The sequence below is a fragment of the Equus przewalskii genome, chromosome 18 (genome assembly GCF_037783145.1).
Source record: "Equus przewalskii isolate Varuska chromosome 18, EquPr2, whole genome shotgun sequence".
Lineage (NCBI taxonomy): Eukaryota > Metazoa > Chordata > Mammalia > Perissodactyla > Equidae > Equus > Equus przewalskii.
This window is the reverse complement of record NC_091848.1, coordinates 36,120,243-36,136,438: the sequence shown is the minus strand read 5'-3', so window position 1 is coordinate 36,136,438 and position 16,196 is coordinate 36,120,243. Positions and strand designations below refer to the sequence as shown.

Genomic DNA, 16,196 nt, shown 5'->3' with positions numbered 1-16,196 from the left:
TCTGCCAGAAAAGCTCAAAGGTACAACAGGGATATTTAGGAAGCCACAATTCCGCTTCCTGCCCCATTCAATTCCCTCTCTTGCACACACACCCCTACCCATCCTTTTCTATTGAAAAATGTTTGGTTCAGCTGTGTGAAAGTAATCCCAACTGTAGCCGATTAAGTAACCCCAGTCATTCAAGCCTAATGGCAATGACGTACTTAAAGAGAACATAAATTATCAGCCACTACTCTCTCCTGTCTTCCAGAAGAGACAGCTGACTCCTCTTATTGTCACCTTCTAATTTAATGCTTCTAATCAACTGTGTGCAAACAATTAGAAACTAAGCTTTATATATTTGCAAGTTGAAATAGAGTAAATAAGCTCTGAATCAGGGCTTTTAATAAGGAATTAAAGACATGGGCTTTTAATACAAGTATTTGTGACAATTATTTCCTAAGCTGTGGAGACTGTTAGGGTTTGTTTTCAGAGGACAAAGTTAACAGAAGCATAACACATGGACAAGTTGGGCATTACTACTTATTTTTAATCAACTATACAAGGCACTTAGGATGCTTACTGAGTTTTTTTACGGAAGTTCTATGCAATTAATGAGGAAACTATCTTTCTAAATTTATTAATAGGTTTGACTCTGTATTATAAAGTTCAGAGATTATCATAGCCTGGAGAGGAAGGACAACTAACACGTGTTGAGGACCTACTAAATGCAAAACCCTGTGCTGGGCACATTTATACACGTTACTTCATTTAATATTTACAATAACACTCAAGACAGTAACAGTATATCCCCATTTACCAGATGAAGAAACCGGGTTTACCCAATGTCACATAGCTAGGAGGCAAGCTGGGATTTCAAACCAGGCTCACGTGGTTTAACACACTTTCTATGATACCATACCATCTCCTACCTTGAAAAGGCCCTGGACACAATATAAGAACTCACTGAATTCTCTCCTCATCCACCTATCTGAGGCCACCTGTCACCACTACTTGGCTTGGTAAAGCAATCCAACACTCCTTAGCTGGCTACCCCCATCTCATTGCTACCACTGGAGAACTTTGTGACACAGAATCCCTTTTTCTCCTTCAGGAGGAATGGACACTTTCTACATTTCCTGTTTTCCCACTTCCATCTATTACTCACATCCGAATTTCTCCACATTCTTTTTTTCACAGGTTTAACATATACCCTCTTAATCCTTCCATTCTTCAAATCTTGAAGAACTTGAACTATATGAGTCAAAACAGATTATAGTGGGCAAGCTTAGGAACCTAAATATCATTCTTTTCTATAAAAAGAATAATTTCCAACTCAAAATATTCTCCCAAATCAACAATATCCTGCCTTATACCAGAACCCATTCAACCTATAAAGAGACTTCACTTGTAGACAGAAGAGAAGTACTCAAAAGAACCTATTCTGAAACAGATAAAAACAAAAAGCTAGATTTCACAAATTACTTCCAATTCAAAACATTTTCAGCAAACTCCTTGTTGTCTGGAGGACGCCAATTACATTAATTTGGATATTTCTAACCTATGTAGGAGTCAGTAAGAAATTACACCTTAAAAGTATCAGCATTAAGGGCCGGCCAGGTAGCTTAGTGGTTAAGTTCACGTGCTCTGCTTTGGTGGCCTGGGGTTCACAGGTTCAGATCCTGGGCATAGACCCACACACTGCTCATTAAGCCATGCTGTGGCAGAGATCCACATACAAAATAGAGGAAGAATGGCAACAGACGTGAGCTCAGGGCCAATCTTCCTCACCAAAAAAAAAAAAAAATCAGCACTAGAAATACAAGTATCAATCAGCCTCAAGATCAACTGGTCAGACAAAGCAAAAGACAAAACCACGATCAATACAGATTTAACAATCTGCAACTTGTCCATTACTAAGAAATTTTCTATTCTCTCTCATTTTCCAAAAGTATAGTTTCGATCTAAGCAAAAAACTGCTTCATCTCTAATTTAAAAACAAAATCTACTTCTTATCTAGGCATATTCTACATTCAGAAACCCCTTCAGATATACCTTCGTATAACTACCATTTTGCCTGTGTAACGCATATTTTGTAAACTATGCTCCTTGATGATTTTTAAATTTCTACTATTTCAAAACATCCTAATAGAAGCATCATTTACAATAATGGCAACTGGAGAAAACAGTCTTTCTGATTAGTGCTAGCAACAATAAAAGATGTTTAATAAGAGAATTTACAGGCTAAGATCAATCATGTTATACAATATAGATAACTAAAGAAAACCTGGGATCATTTTTTATAAATATTTAAGCACAAGTTAACAGGCATTTCTATATGCCTGAAGCCCCCCTCAAATAAAGTGGAATCTAAGCATAGTCTCCAAATATTTATCACCCAAGTCTTCTAAAATAACAACAAGAAAATAGTGGTATTTAGAAACATTAAAACATCAAATTTATGGCGATTCAAACTGTTAAGAAACAGCTATATTTTATCTTAAAAAAGAGAGGGAGAGGGAAAAGGCAAAAAAGGTCCAAAGAAAAGAGAACCCTACCTTCTGCTGGATCTAGTTGTTTCATCCATCACATTTTATGCCAATACCAACAATTCAAACATTAATATTATAAACACGCATTCTATTAGGAAACTATGAATTTTCTACAGTCTTGTGTAATAAAAAAGAATATCAAAAATACTTCTTAAAACTGACTTCCCTGTACATTATGTGAACAAACATTAAACACCTAAGTTATTTTTAATATGTAGTATATAGTATCCAAGACTCACTGAAGAATAGAAAAGCGTTAACTATTTAAATCAACATTTCATTTTTTCAACATCAGATAAATGCTCTCACTTGAATGGCACAAACCCGACTTGGGAAGTACAATAGAAATAAAAATGTGCTCATCACCTTCAACGCCAAAAACATCTATGATGTCTTATCACCATTTATTAATAAACTTAAATCAACAGGCCTAATATAAATATGTATACAAGTACACAAATTTATCAAAACTAATTATCTCAAGTCTCTCAAAAATGGTACCAAGGTTTATACATGTTGAGGTTGACATAAACTATGGTGGAAAACTGACAACTAGTTTCCAATCCTTTAATAAATTCTCTAATGGAAACATACACTATTTGATAATTGTTTCAAAGTACAGGATTTACAAAAAGACAAGAACCATAAAATGTAATGTACAATGAAATACTTTTCATCTAAAAAGAACTACTTAAAGTATATAATGTCTTTGAGAATAAGTTGTTCTGATCATATCTAAACATTTAGAATAAACATTTGGAATTAGAAGGATCATTTAGCTTTATGAGTAGCTAACAAGATCCTCCCACCCAAACCCCTTAACCTTGCCTTAGAGTCTAAAACGTCACACAAATCACTTCAACCTAATGGCAGTGAAAATGTGGAATTATCTCAAGTCAATTTTAACTTTTAATATCTTACTCCATCTTATAACATCAAGACTAACAGTGTTTAGTCAAAGAACCATGATGACTAGTTACAAAATTAGAATTGTGTCAGAACTTAAATAAGCACAATTTCCAAAGTATTGTTCCAGGTCCAGAGTCAATATGTCTTGAACAATAAAAATTATATTTTAATTTTAGTCTAAACTAGAAAAGTGGAAAGTAAATCTGACACTAACCCTAATGTGATAGACAGCTAGCTGTACCCCCAGAATCTGTTCTCTCCTTCTTGCCCAATAATAAAATATTAAGTGAGACACGCCGCCACCTAGCTAAGACTCATTTCCCAATCTCCCTTGCAGCTGGTTGTGGTCATGTGACAAAGTTATAGCCACTGGGATGTGAGCAGAAGTGATATACACAACTCCCCTTATGGGAAGGAGAGGAAAATGTTCTTCCCTTGTCTTTCCCCTTATTGGCAGACAGGATGGTAACCATCTTGGACCACAGAAGAGAAGCCACATATTAAGGATGGCAGAGCAAGACAGAGAAGCCTAGGCCATGGTGACTCTGGAGGACTCCATACAATCTCAAGATTGTTCACATGGACTTTGCAAATAAACAGACATATATTTCTACCTTTTTAAGCCTCTGTCACAGTAGTCCAAGTCTATATTTTAACTAACATATCTAATATAAGTGATTACTGAATTATCTACATGACTGCTTCTTTATATCGGTGCAGGCAAACATACATTACATACGAATGTACAGTTAACAAGTACCCTTTTTCATTTTAAAAATTATATGCCAAACACCATTAAATTTGATTAATAGGTCTAATTTTCCCACATATGAAAACAGAGTTTTCCTGCAAATTCTGGAAAATTTAACGGGGTATGTATGTGTCAATGACAGGCAGGTGAAAAATGCAATAACTCTGCTGAGAAAAAGGATTAAAGAAGAAAATACCTTCCCACTGAAATTTCACTTCAGATTACATAATAAGCTAGACTTATTTTTCTGTGCTAAACCAAACTTAAAATCTAAAACAATATCATTATTCACTGATTTTCTTTTAACAATACTTTCTCAAGAAAAAGATTAAACCCCAAGTTTCTTCCAGATATAAATGCCAAAACATAAAGAAACTATTATATAAATTCAACATGAAATTCTAGCAGACAAAAAATGGTTTCATATCTGAAAAAGTTTACTTATTCATGATTATGAAATATAAGTATTGAAGTTACCTGAGACTAAAGTAAAAATGAAGACTTCAAGGAAGGAAATGCTGTAGAGTTGAAAAAGAAATCATGGTTGAGTTTCTACCTTTCATAAGCTTCAGAGACCCTCAATACCACCTTAATCACTTATGCCATCCAATTCCTACAAAAAGAAAAATGGAAAACAACAAACAAAACACATTACTCATGGAGGGAAAAATACTGTACAAATACAATATGGAGAAACTGGTATGAATAATGAAGTGATCACTTTTTGTAAACAGTTGACTATGCCTGAATGCTCAGTGCAATGACTTGTTTTTAAGTCTCAAACTGGAAAAACATAATAGTGGTAAGTAGTTACTGTGAAATAAACCTGGCCTTAAAAAGAACAATTTGCCTAGATCTGGAATCTACGGCTTCAGAGATATGAGACTTTGTAGGAAATTCAGATGGTTACAGACCTAAAAGTTTAGAAAAGAGAAAACAAAGATTAAGAAACCACTTAATAACACTATTCATATCTGCTTTTGTAAATTCTGTGAAGAGAGAAGCAAACACAGTACTAGGCCTTACAAATAATAGACAGAACTAGTCACGTACAGGCTACATTCTGTACAAGTCATGCACAGATTATGGACATACTATGGAAAAAGGATACACTATGGAAACAGTAACCATAAGAAAGCTGGAGTGGATATACGAATATCAGACCAAATAGACCTTAAGACAAACATTACTAGAGACACAGAAATGCATATGCATTCACAATAGAAAGGATTACAGCTATAAAATCATATTAAATACCTAGCTACAAAAACATAATCAGCAAGGTCATCTCGGACAGGAAAAGCTGACAAAAAGATGAAAATAATCATAAGGAGACCATGTATCATATCCCAAAAAATAAAAACAAAGAACATATGCTATACATAAGGGGAAAACTTCCTGACATGAAGTATTTCTGAGCAAAGTAACAGACTAAAGAGTTTATGGAATTTCCTACCATGAAGGTCTTTAAAAATTCTAGACTCCTATCTAGCAAGAATAGCTCATACATACTCCTTTCACTGGAAGCTTGGAGACCAGATGATATATGAAACACCCTATGATTTTATATCAGTTTTCACAACGGTACAACGGTAGGAAGAATAGTCTTTCTCATCTAGAATAAACCAGTAATAATTCCACTTTTGAACTTCAGAAAGTATAATACTAATTCACTTTTTAAAATATTTCAACATTGTATCTATATTTTTAAAAAGTTTAAATTCTGATGGAGCTATTCACCCCTCAGTACCCTTTCATTTCAGAATTTTCCTGGATAATCATGCATGTCTATTTTTGCAGATAAACTTTTGTCCAAAATAAAATTTACTTTTTTCCAACAGGATTATATTATACATAAACAACAGTGAAATGACAACACTAACAATAACCTGGGGGGTGGGGGAGGCAATCACAATCCAGAGTTACTCCAATATATCATCTAAAATGCCTAATTGTCAACAATAAATTATGAGGTGTACAAAAAAAAAGAAAACGTAACCCATATTAATGAAAAATAGCAGTCACTACAATCAGTTTCTGAGTATCCTCAGACACTGGTTTAAGCAACAAAGATTTTAAAACATCTATTATTAATACATTAAAAGAAAAGAATAACCCATCTTTTAAATTTTTTTAATTATGAAAATAATCAATCAGCAAATAAGAGATTCTCAATAAAGGTACAGAAATTATGCAGAAGAACCACATGGAAATTCTGAAGTTGAAGAATATAGTAACTAAACAAAAAATTTAATAGAAGAGCTCAACAGCAGATTCAAGATGGCAGAAGAAAAATCAATGACCTTGAAGACACATCAGTAGAAATTATCCGATCTCAAGAATAGAGAGAAAAAAGGTTGAAGAAAATTGAACAGACCCTCAGAGACCAACTTACCAACATTTCTGGAGTCCCAGGAGAAGAGAGAGAGAGAGAGAGAGAGAGAGCAGGAAAAACTATTTTTTTAATAAAATACCAGCCAAAAACTTCCCAAATGTCATTTTTTTAAAAGAAATCAAATCTACAGATCTTAGTAGTTCAGTGAATCTCAAGTAGGATAAATACATAGAGACCCACACCTAGGCACATCACAGTCAAACTGCTGAAAGCAAACACAAAAAGAAAAATCTTGCGAGCATGAAAAGAAAAATTACTCAGTATGTGTAGGGAACCACCACCAAGATTAACAGCCAACTTTCAATCAGAAACAACAGAGGCCAGAACATGGTGGAATCACATATCCAAAGTGCTGAAAGAAAAAAGCTGTCAACTCAGAAGGCAGCAAAATTATCCTTCAAAAACGAAGGCATAATAAAGATAGTCTCAGATAAACAAAGACTGAAAGAAATTTTTGCTAGCAGACCTGCCTTACAAAAAGTACTAAAGGAAGTCCATGAAGCTGAAAGGAAATGACACCAGGCTCAAATACACAGCAAAAAGGGAAGAGCACCAGAAATGATAAATGTGGGAGTAAAACTAAAAAACTCTATAAATATATTTTTCTCATTTCTTCTCTTAATATCTTTAAAAGACATAAAGATGTACAAAGCAACGATTTTAACACTATATTGCTAGCTTTACAGCATATATAGATGTAATATTTCTAACAATACAGCACAACAGGGGAGGGAGAAAATGGAGCTATATTGGAGCAAAGTTTCTATGTTTTACTGATATTGAGTAGTGTTGATATTAAGCAGGTTGTTAAAATGCATAATTGTAAATCCTACAGCACCTACAAAGAAAATATGTTAAATTATATTTAGCAAAAAAAAAAAGGAGTAATTAATAGGGCACACTAAAAAATATTTAACACAAAAGGAGGTAGTAAAGGAGGCAGAGAGCAATATAAAACAGATGGCAAAATGGCAAACATAAATTCAACCATACTCATAATTAAATGTGAATGGTCTAAACAGCCCAACGGAAAGGCAGAGACTGTCAGACTGGACAAAAAAACAAGATTCAACCATACACTGTCAACAAGAGATGCACTTTACACTCAAGATTGAAAGTAAAAAGGTGAAAAAGGATACACTATGGAAACAGTAACCATAAGAAAGCTGGAGTGGATATATGAATATCAGACCAAATAGACTTTAAGACAAATATTACTGGAGACACAGAAAGATATTTCATAACGATAAAGAGTCAATAAACCAGGGAGATATTATAACAATTATAAATGTTTATGTACCTAAAAACAGAGCCCTAAAATAACAAAGCAATAACTAACAATATTGAAAAGAAAATAGAAAATTTAACAATTATTGTTGGAGATTTTAATACTCAACTCTAAATAACTGATAGAGTAACTAGACAGAAAATTATAAAAGATATAGAAAACCTGAACCACACTCTATCAACCAGCTAGACCTAACTGGCACACACAGAAAATTCCAGCAAACAACAGAATACACATTGTTTTCAAGCACGCACAGAACATTCTCCAGGACAGACCAAATACTAGGCCATAAAACAAATCTCATAAATTTAAAAGGAGTGAAGTCATACAAAGTATATTCTCCAACCACAACAAAATTAAATTAGATCTCAAATAAATTAGAAACTGAAAAATCCTCAAGTGCTTGGAAATTAAACTTCACACTTCTAAATAATGTATGGGTCAAAAAACAAATTAAAAGAGAATATTTTTAACTGAATGAAAACAAAAACAAACATAAAATTTATGGGATGCAGCTAAAGCAGCACCTAGAAGGAAAGTTATAACTTTAAATATGTATTTGAAAAAAAGAAGAGTCTCAAATCAGTAACATGAGCCTCCACCTTAATAAGCCAGAAAAAGAGCAAACTAAACCCTGAAGCAAGCTGAAAAAAAAGGGAATAAGGATTAGAGCAGAATTGAAATACAAAACAGAAAAATAGAGAAAAACCTAGTTCTTTTAAAAAGATCAACAAAATTAACAAACTTTTAGATAGACTGACCAAGAACAAAGAGAAAAAAACACAAATTATCAAAATTAGAAATGAAAGATGGGACATAACCACTGACCCCACAAAAATTAAGAGAATTATAAGGGAAGGAATATTATAAACAAATTAATGCCAACAAATCAGACAACTTTCATGAAATGGACAAATTCCTAAAAAGACAATAATATTATCAAAACTGACTAAACAGGAAATATAAAAATCTAAATATAACAAATAAACAAACTGAATTAGTATTTAAAAATCTCCCCACAAAGACCAGGCCCAAATGGCTTCATGGATGAATTCCATCAAATATTTAAGGAAGAAATACCAATCGTTCACAGACTCCTTCACAAAACAGGAAGAGAATATACTTTGCAACTCAATCTATGAAACTAGAGTTACTTTGATACCAAAGTCAGACAAAGACATCACATGAAAACTACACACCAATGTTTCTCATAAACAGATGCAAAAATCCTTACAAAATATTAGCAAACTGAATGTACCAACATATAAAAAGGCCTATACACCATGACCAAGTAGGATTTATCCTATGAATGCAAAGGTGGTTTAACATCTGAAAATCAGTTAATATAATAATACATTATATGAAAACAATAAAGGACAAAGCCACATGGTTATCTCAATAAACACAAAAGACATACCTGACAAAATTCAACACCCATTCATGATAAAAACTCTCAACAAACCAAGATTAGAAGAGAACGTCCTCAATCTAATAAAAAGTATCAACAAAAACCCACAACTGACATGACACTTCATGGTTAAACACTGAACACTTTCCTCCTGAAAATCAGGATGTCCATTTTCACCACTTTCATTCAACATTGTACTGAAGGTTCTAGCTAGTAAAATAAAGCACGCATAAATAAATAAAGAAAGAAACTAAAGGCATCCAGATTAGAAAAGAAATAAAACTGTCTTTATTCTCTACCGATACGATCCCATATTAGAAATTTCCCAATGAATCCACAAAAACCTAGGAGAATAAACGACTTTAGCAAGGTCGCAGATATCAGATCAGTAAACAAAAATCAACTGTATTTCCATAATGGAATGACAGCTTTACAGCATATCTTCCTATCAAAAATTTGAATTGATCCTAATTTTCTTTCTTATCCATCAGCAGTTTCAAAATTTTCCTCAAGTAGATTGCTACCAGATATTTTCTTTTTTAGTTGTTATTCTGAACGCATACCTTTTCTTCCTTTATTAGTCCAAATGTCTATTATTTGTATAAAAAAATTATTTATGTATATTAATTTTATAAGCAGTTCCTTTACTGAATTCTCTTAATACTGTTTGTTTTGTTAGTGCCATCGAGTCAATTCTGACTCCCAGCAACCCTGTGTACAGGAGATCGAACCCTACATGGCCTTTTTGTGCCATCCTCTCACTTTCTGGTGCTCTATCAGACAACACTCCACTGCTATTCATAGAGTTTTCATGGCCAATTTTTTCACAAGTGTGTGGCCAGGTTCTTCTTTCTAGTCCGTCTAGTCTGAAAGCTCCGCTGAAACCTGTCCACCATGGTGACCCCGCTGACGTTTGAAATCCCAGTGGCACAGCTTTCAGCATCACAGCAACATGCAGCTGCCACAATATGACAACCAACAGACGGGTGCTGGGATTCCCTGACCAGGAAACAAACCCGGGTCACAGTGGTGAGAATGCCAAATCTTAACCAGCAGACTACCATCTTGTAATACTATCAGTCCAAAAATAGTCAAGTAGATGAATTAAACAGAACTGATTTCAGAAACAGGCCCCCCCAAAACATGGAAATTTAGTATATGATAAATGTGACATTTCAAATACGTAAAAAAAAAAAAAAAAAAAGAATCATTCAATAATTGGAATGAGGACAACTGGTTGGCCATCTGGAAAAAAGTAAAGCTGGATCTCTACATTTACTGCTTATACCAAATATATTCAATATAAATCAAGATTTTAAACAATTTAAACCATAAAAAGTAACAGAAAACCTGCATAACATTTTTTAAGGTAGCACAGTTCACTGAATCTAAAACTACCAATCTTAAGATACGAAATTATTTTATGTATCACTAAGAAAGAAAATAACAATGTCAAACTATGACAAGCCAGCGATTCACGTCATTCAGAGATTTTATAATGTGGAGGAAAAAGTGAGTCCTACAATCAATGGCGAAGACCTTTCAAACCTCACAAAGAAATCCCACCCCCACTCTTACCCATGAAGAAAAAGATCGCTAAACTCAACCATAAAAAGTGAAAACTTCTACTGCTGGCCCCATGGTCCAGTGGTTAAGTTTGCGCGCTCCACTTCGGTGGCCCAGGGTTTCGCCAGTTCAAATCAGGGGCATAGACATGGCACTGCTCATCAAGCCATGCTGAGGTGGCATCCCACATGCCACAACTAGAAGGACCCACAACTAAAAATACACAACTATGTACTGGGGGGCTTCGGGGAGAAAAAGGCAAAAATAAAATCTTTAAAAAAAAAAGTTAAAACTTCCATAAGGCAAAAACAGAATCAAAACATAAGCAAAAGTTGAGTGAAAATAATTTGCCTAACAAATGATAAGCACATGATCAAAGAGATCACTGAAAATATATACATGGCCAGTACTCATAGAAAAAATGCTCAAACTCACTCATAAGGAAATTTTGAAAAGTAACGCTAAACAACAAAAAACTGACAAATATTAAAAAGTGTGACACTAGCTACTGTTGTCAAAGAGATAAAGAAATCCCCATTTTCCTACACTACTGATATTGGGGCAATCTTTTTAGTTATGCAATTTATCCACCAAATTACTAAATATATACACTTTTTGGCAGAACAATTTTTCCCTTCTGAATTTATACTGCAGATATATTTTAAAATATGTGCAAAGATGTATCCAAGAATATTCATTACATTGTCATTTATTACAGCAGAAAAACCCTAACAACCTAAATATCTGTAAATAGGTAGTTAGTTAAAATAATTACGTAATCCAAATATTGGAATACTACACAGAATGAAATAAGAAGGAACAATATGCAAAGACACAGAAGTTAACAACAAAAAGACGTTGCTAAACAATATGTATGGTGTGATCCCATTTGTGTAAAGATTATGTAAATACAGGTATACACACAAATGTTTGCATATGTATAGAAAATGTCTGGAAGGATACACACAGATACACACACACAAATGTTAACAGTGAATGGGAATGGGGAGTCTTTTTTCTAACCTTATAACATTCTCTACTACTCGTGTGTACTCCTCTTATAACAAACCTGGGTAAGGACTGAGAAATGTTAAACATGACAATTGCCAGAAAATGTGGAAAAAGAGGGAAATCTTGGAAAATGGTCACTAAAACTGCTAACAGTTTCACATTCTCACTTTAAAAGAATTCTCAAAACAAGTGAAGTTTACAAGAAATTTTAGAATTTTTATGATCATTAATTGATATGAGAATATGTGCCACTGACAGATACGTAAATACTCTGAAAACTGTTAAATATTTAATTTTCTTTCACTTTGTTTGAAAGATAAAAGCACAGGTCTCATATATGTACCAACATAGGCCAACAAGAAAGGATCACCTGTCTTCTTAAAATAAGGGAACTGTGGCCCAAAAAAGAGACATGCAAGTAACCTACTTAAGTGACAAGAAAATGGTCTTCATCCTATAAAACTAAAAACATTAATTCTTTTCAATGTACAGATGTTCATATCTACAGAGCGATATCATGTTACGTATATTTAATACTCATGGTATATACAAGTGAGAATTAAAAGGAAAAGGGATTGTCCAGTAAATGCAGAGTACCACCCAACACTTGTGATAGGTGTGCTCATGTTCAAGCACATGGGGATCTATTACAGGTAAAAATTAAAGATTGAATAAAACAGTGTTAAATTACCTCTATAAAATATGCCAGGCAAATGCCCATCCTGCCAGATCACTTGGCTGAATTTCCAAGCTGTTGATTCCTCTCTCTACCCTACAAAAGTACAAAAATACAAGTTATCCCCCCAAAAATCAAGATTAGACGTATTCTTAAAGTCAAGTAAAATAGCTCTATCTAAATATGCTAAATCTAACAAAATTATTTCCATGGTAGACACTGTTGGATTAAATAAAATTAGTAGCAACTAACACTCAGTTCAACCATAACGACCCATCAGTATGACAAAGATAAGAAATGATCCAGACACGAACCGGACTTTTCCAAATTTAACTTCTAGTTGAGAATTAAGACGTTTAAAATCAGGGCAATAACCTAGAATTATCTTAAACAACTTAAAATAGGAAACAGGGTACGAACTGTATTTCATTAAAATCATATGTTGATACTCTCTATTACTCAAATAATACTTGATGAATATTTCCTGATGAAATCCCACAGAACATTTCCCTCAGCTCAAAAGTCTAAATATATAAGAAGACAGTTACTGAAAATACAAAAATATTAAGTATTTAAAATTTTCAAGGTAAAGGTATTTATTTAATAAGACTAAAACGGTCCACAGATATTTTGTAAATGTCATGCTGTAATCAACCTTTCAGCAGAGACTAGTAGGGGACATTAACAGCCCATGTTGATATTGCATTGATATTGGACATACAACATTTTCTTCGTGTAACTAGGATACTTTTTCCTGGTATATGAAATAGAAGTAATGAAGACTCAAAGCTGAAATTTTATTAGAAACAAAGAATAGGCCAAATATAATTTTTTATTCAGAAATAACAAAGCATTTTATATAACAGCCCTGACACATTTTTAGGGCTCAATAAATAACTTACAAATCAATAAAAGCTATAAATGTAAAAGCAGAACAATTAATCTTTAGAAAATAACCAAATATATTAATTCAAATTTGTGTTTACATAATTTTATCAAGGAGTTACAAACAGTACCTTTCTGATAATTCAGCATTTTCTAGTCCTTAGCCAGTCAGTAGCTTTGTTACTAAACTAGTTACAAACAAAAAATCTCTTTTAAAATAACTTCCTTCTACTAAGCTCTTAACTGCCTCAGAGTTTTGTTCCCAAACATTCTAAAGAGCAAATATGCCATTCCTTTCAATTATGTAAAAGCATTTTTAAATATCTACTTCTATTGCGATAGTATAAAAAAAGATAAAAGCTGTAAAACTCCACTATTATGGTAGACATTATTAAAAACGGGTAAAGTGAAACTGTATCTGCACTACACTACTATTCACTATTCTATGTTCTTTACTGTATTCAACTTTTAGAATTTGTAACAGATTTGCAGGAACAGAGTAAAGGTGAACAGAAAAAGCATGGCAAAGTCTATATACAGTACAGGAAATAAAAATGTCTTCAAATTAGACATTTTAGTATTACATTATGACTCTTCTTAAAAGTTGACTGGAAATACATAGTCCACAATCAAGACATTATTACAATATATCATCACATAATATGGTAACATCTACAGACTGGACAAATGTTTTTGAAATGTTAATATCCTGTTGAACACATTTCCACAAAAAGCCTACCCACCTTCTTGCATCACCTTTTATTGAAAGCCCTAAATTAAGGCTGTCATACATCAAAGAATATAACTAGATACGTTCAAAGAGAAGGAAACAAAAATAAATAGTGAAGCAAGAAGGGAAAGGAAACATGCCTCTCTCCCACATACACACCCCCCACACACATGAAATCATAGAACCTCAAAGTCTCAATCTATAAACAGAAATTCTGGAATATCTTTCCCAGCACCACCTTTCCTCTACACCATGGCAACCCACAACTTCCCCTAACTCACCTGCCACATAACCTCTGTTTTTGGAACCCTAATTAATTTAACCTCATCTACCAATTTCATTCCTCCTTCCAAGTCTCTCTCCTTCTTTCTCCTCTCCCTCTCCTCTCCACCAAGAACCCACCGAGCTAGAAACTAAGATCCCATAAGCACAAAAAGAAAAGTATAAAGTTACCTGACAACCCAACCACCCAATGGTCAGTTAAGACGTTCTTCTTTCCCTGCCTGACTCTCCTACTTCAGGAGTTACTGAATATTTCTGCTTAGCAATTCCTCTGATTTAAGACTTTTGCTGGCTAATTAGTCCCTCATTATAATCACTTATGTAGACATAAACAGTCAGTTAAGACTAAAAATATATATTAAGAAAGGAAATAAATGAAATATTTTGTAGAGGCTATTAGCTACTGTCCTTCCATTATTTGGTTTTGATAGATTGGCAGTATTCCAATATATTTACCAGCAGGTGGTCTGATTCATTAAGTCAACATCTTTGATCACCTGATATGTACATACAACACACTACCTAAGATTCCTAGACATGCATAGCGTCTCTGTCCAGAGGAGCTCATAATTTCACAAGGATGGTTAAGTACACATACAACAATGTTTGTGATGATAATGTAATGTGATAGCTGCTCTAAGTTTAAGCAATTTATCATAGAAAAATCAAAAGCAGGGATCAATTAATTCTTCTCCCTTTGCTACCTTTCCAAAAGAAAAGGAAGAAGTGATCTTTTAATACCGATTCTAGATTCAAGAATGCAATGAATATATGTTCTGGAGTTTGCTTAGTAGTGTTCCTAGGACTTTGCAGGTATTAATTCACTTAATACAAACAACAAACCTGAGAGATTGGTGCTATTATTATTCACATTTTACAGAAGAGAAAACTGAAGGGTTAAGCAACTTACCAAAGGCTATAAAACTACTAAGTGGCAGAACTAAAGTCCTTATAATGATCTACAAGGCCCTCTACAACCTATCATGCTATCTCTGTACCCCCACCCTCCCCCCATCTTTCGGATCTAATCCTCTATACTCTCCCCCTTGTTCATTTCACTCTGACATTCTGACACACTGACCTGACCTCCTTATCTTCCAGCATGCTACCGCCTCAGGGCCTACTGGACTGGTGGTTCCTGGGCCTGAACACTCTTCTCTCAGAGATCCTCATAACTAAATCCTTTACCCACTTAAAGTCTTTGCTCACTTATCAACTTGTTAAAGAGGCTCTTTCCTGCCATGGTATTTAAAACTATAACCTGCCCCCACATAGATTCACCCAATCCCCCTTTCATCTGTTATGCATTTTCCATTGTACTTACCACCTCTTAACATATTACATAACCTACTTATTTATGATGTTTACAGTTTTTCTGCCCCGAACTATAATCTCCAAGGGCAGGAATTTTTCTTTTGTTCACAGATACATCTCAAGTGCCTAAAACAGCGCTTGAACATAGTTGATACTTAATATTTTTTAAATAATTAAAGCTGAACTACAACCCAAAAAATCAAGCTCTAGAAGCAGAACCACCACACAAGACTCTGTCTCAATTATAGAATCACAGATAACAAAACTAAGGCACCTAGAAACATCACATTATCCGAATGAAAGAGCAGAACCGGGTATCGAAACCAGCCTACCGGGGTTTTAGCAACATTACCCCTCAGCTTGGAAATTTTCCTAAAGCGGCTCAAAGGTCTCAACAATAAAGAGATCCAACCTACTGATGAGTCTACTATAAACTTTATGAAACATTGT

General features: G+C 34.0%; 1 protein-coding gene across 14 annotated transcripts in view; it reads right to left on the bottom strand.

Moving 5' to 3' along the window:
* The window catches only part of ZNF148 (zinc finger protein 148), a 112,813-nt gene that overhangs the window by 66,318 nt on the left and 30,299 nt on the right, over positions 1 to 16,196 (bottom strand). For 9 of the 14 annotated variants that reach the window (XM_070583638.1, XM_070583639.1, XM_070583648.1 and 6 more), the window contains exons 2-3: positions 12,551 to 12,631; positions 4,669 to 4,804 (exon numbers count right to left, since the gene is read on the bottom strand). The gene's annotated coding sequence lies outside the window, so the exon portion shown is untranslated. The remainder of the gene's footprint in view (positions 1 to 4,668; positions 4,805 to 12,550; positions 12,632 to 16,196) is intronic. The other 5 variants (XM_070583646.1, XM_070583647.1, XM_070583649.1 and 2 more) reach the window with 2 other exon arrangements.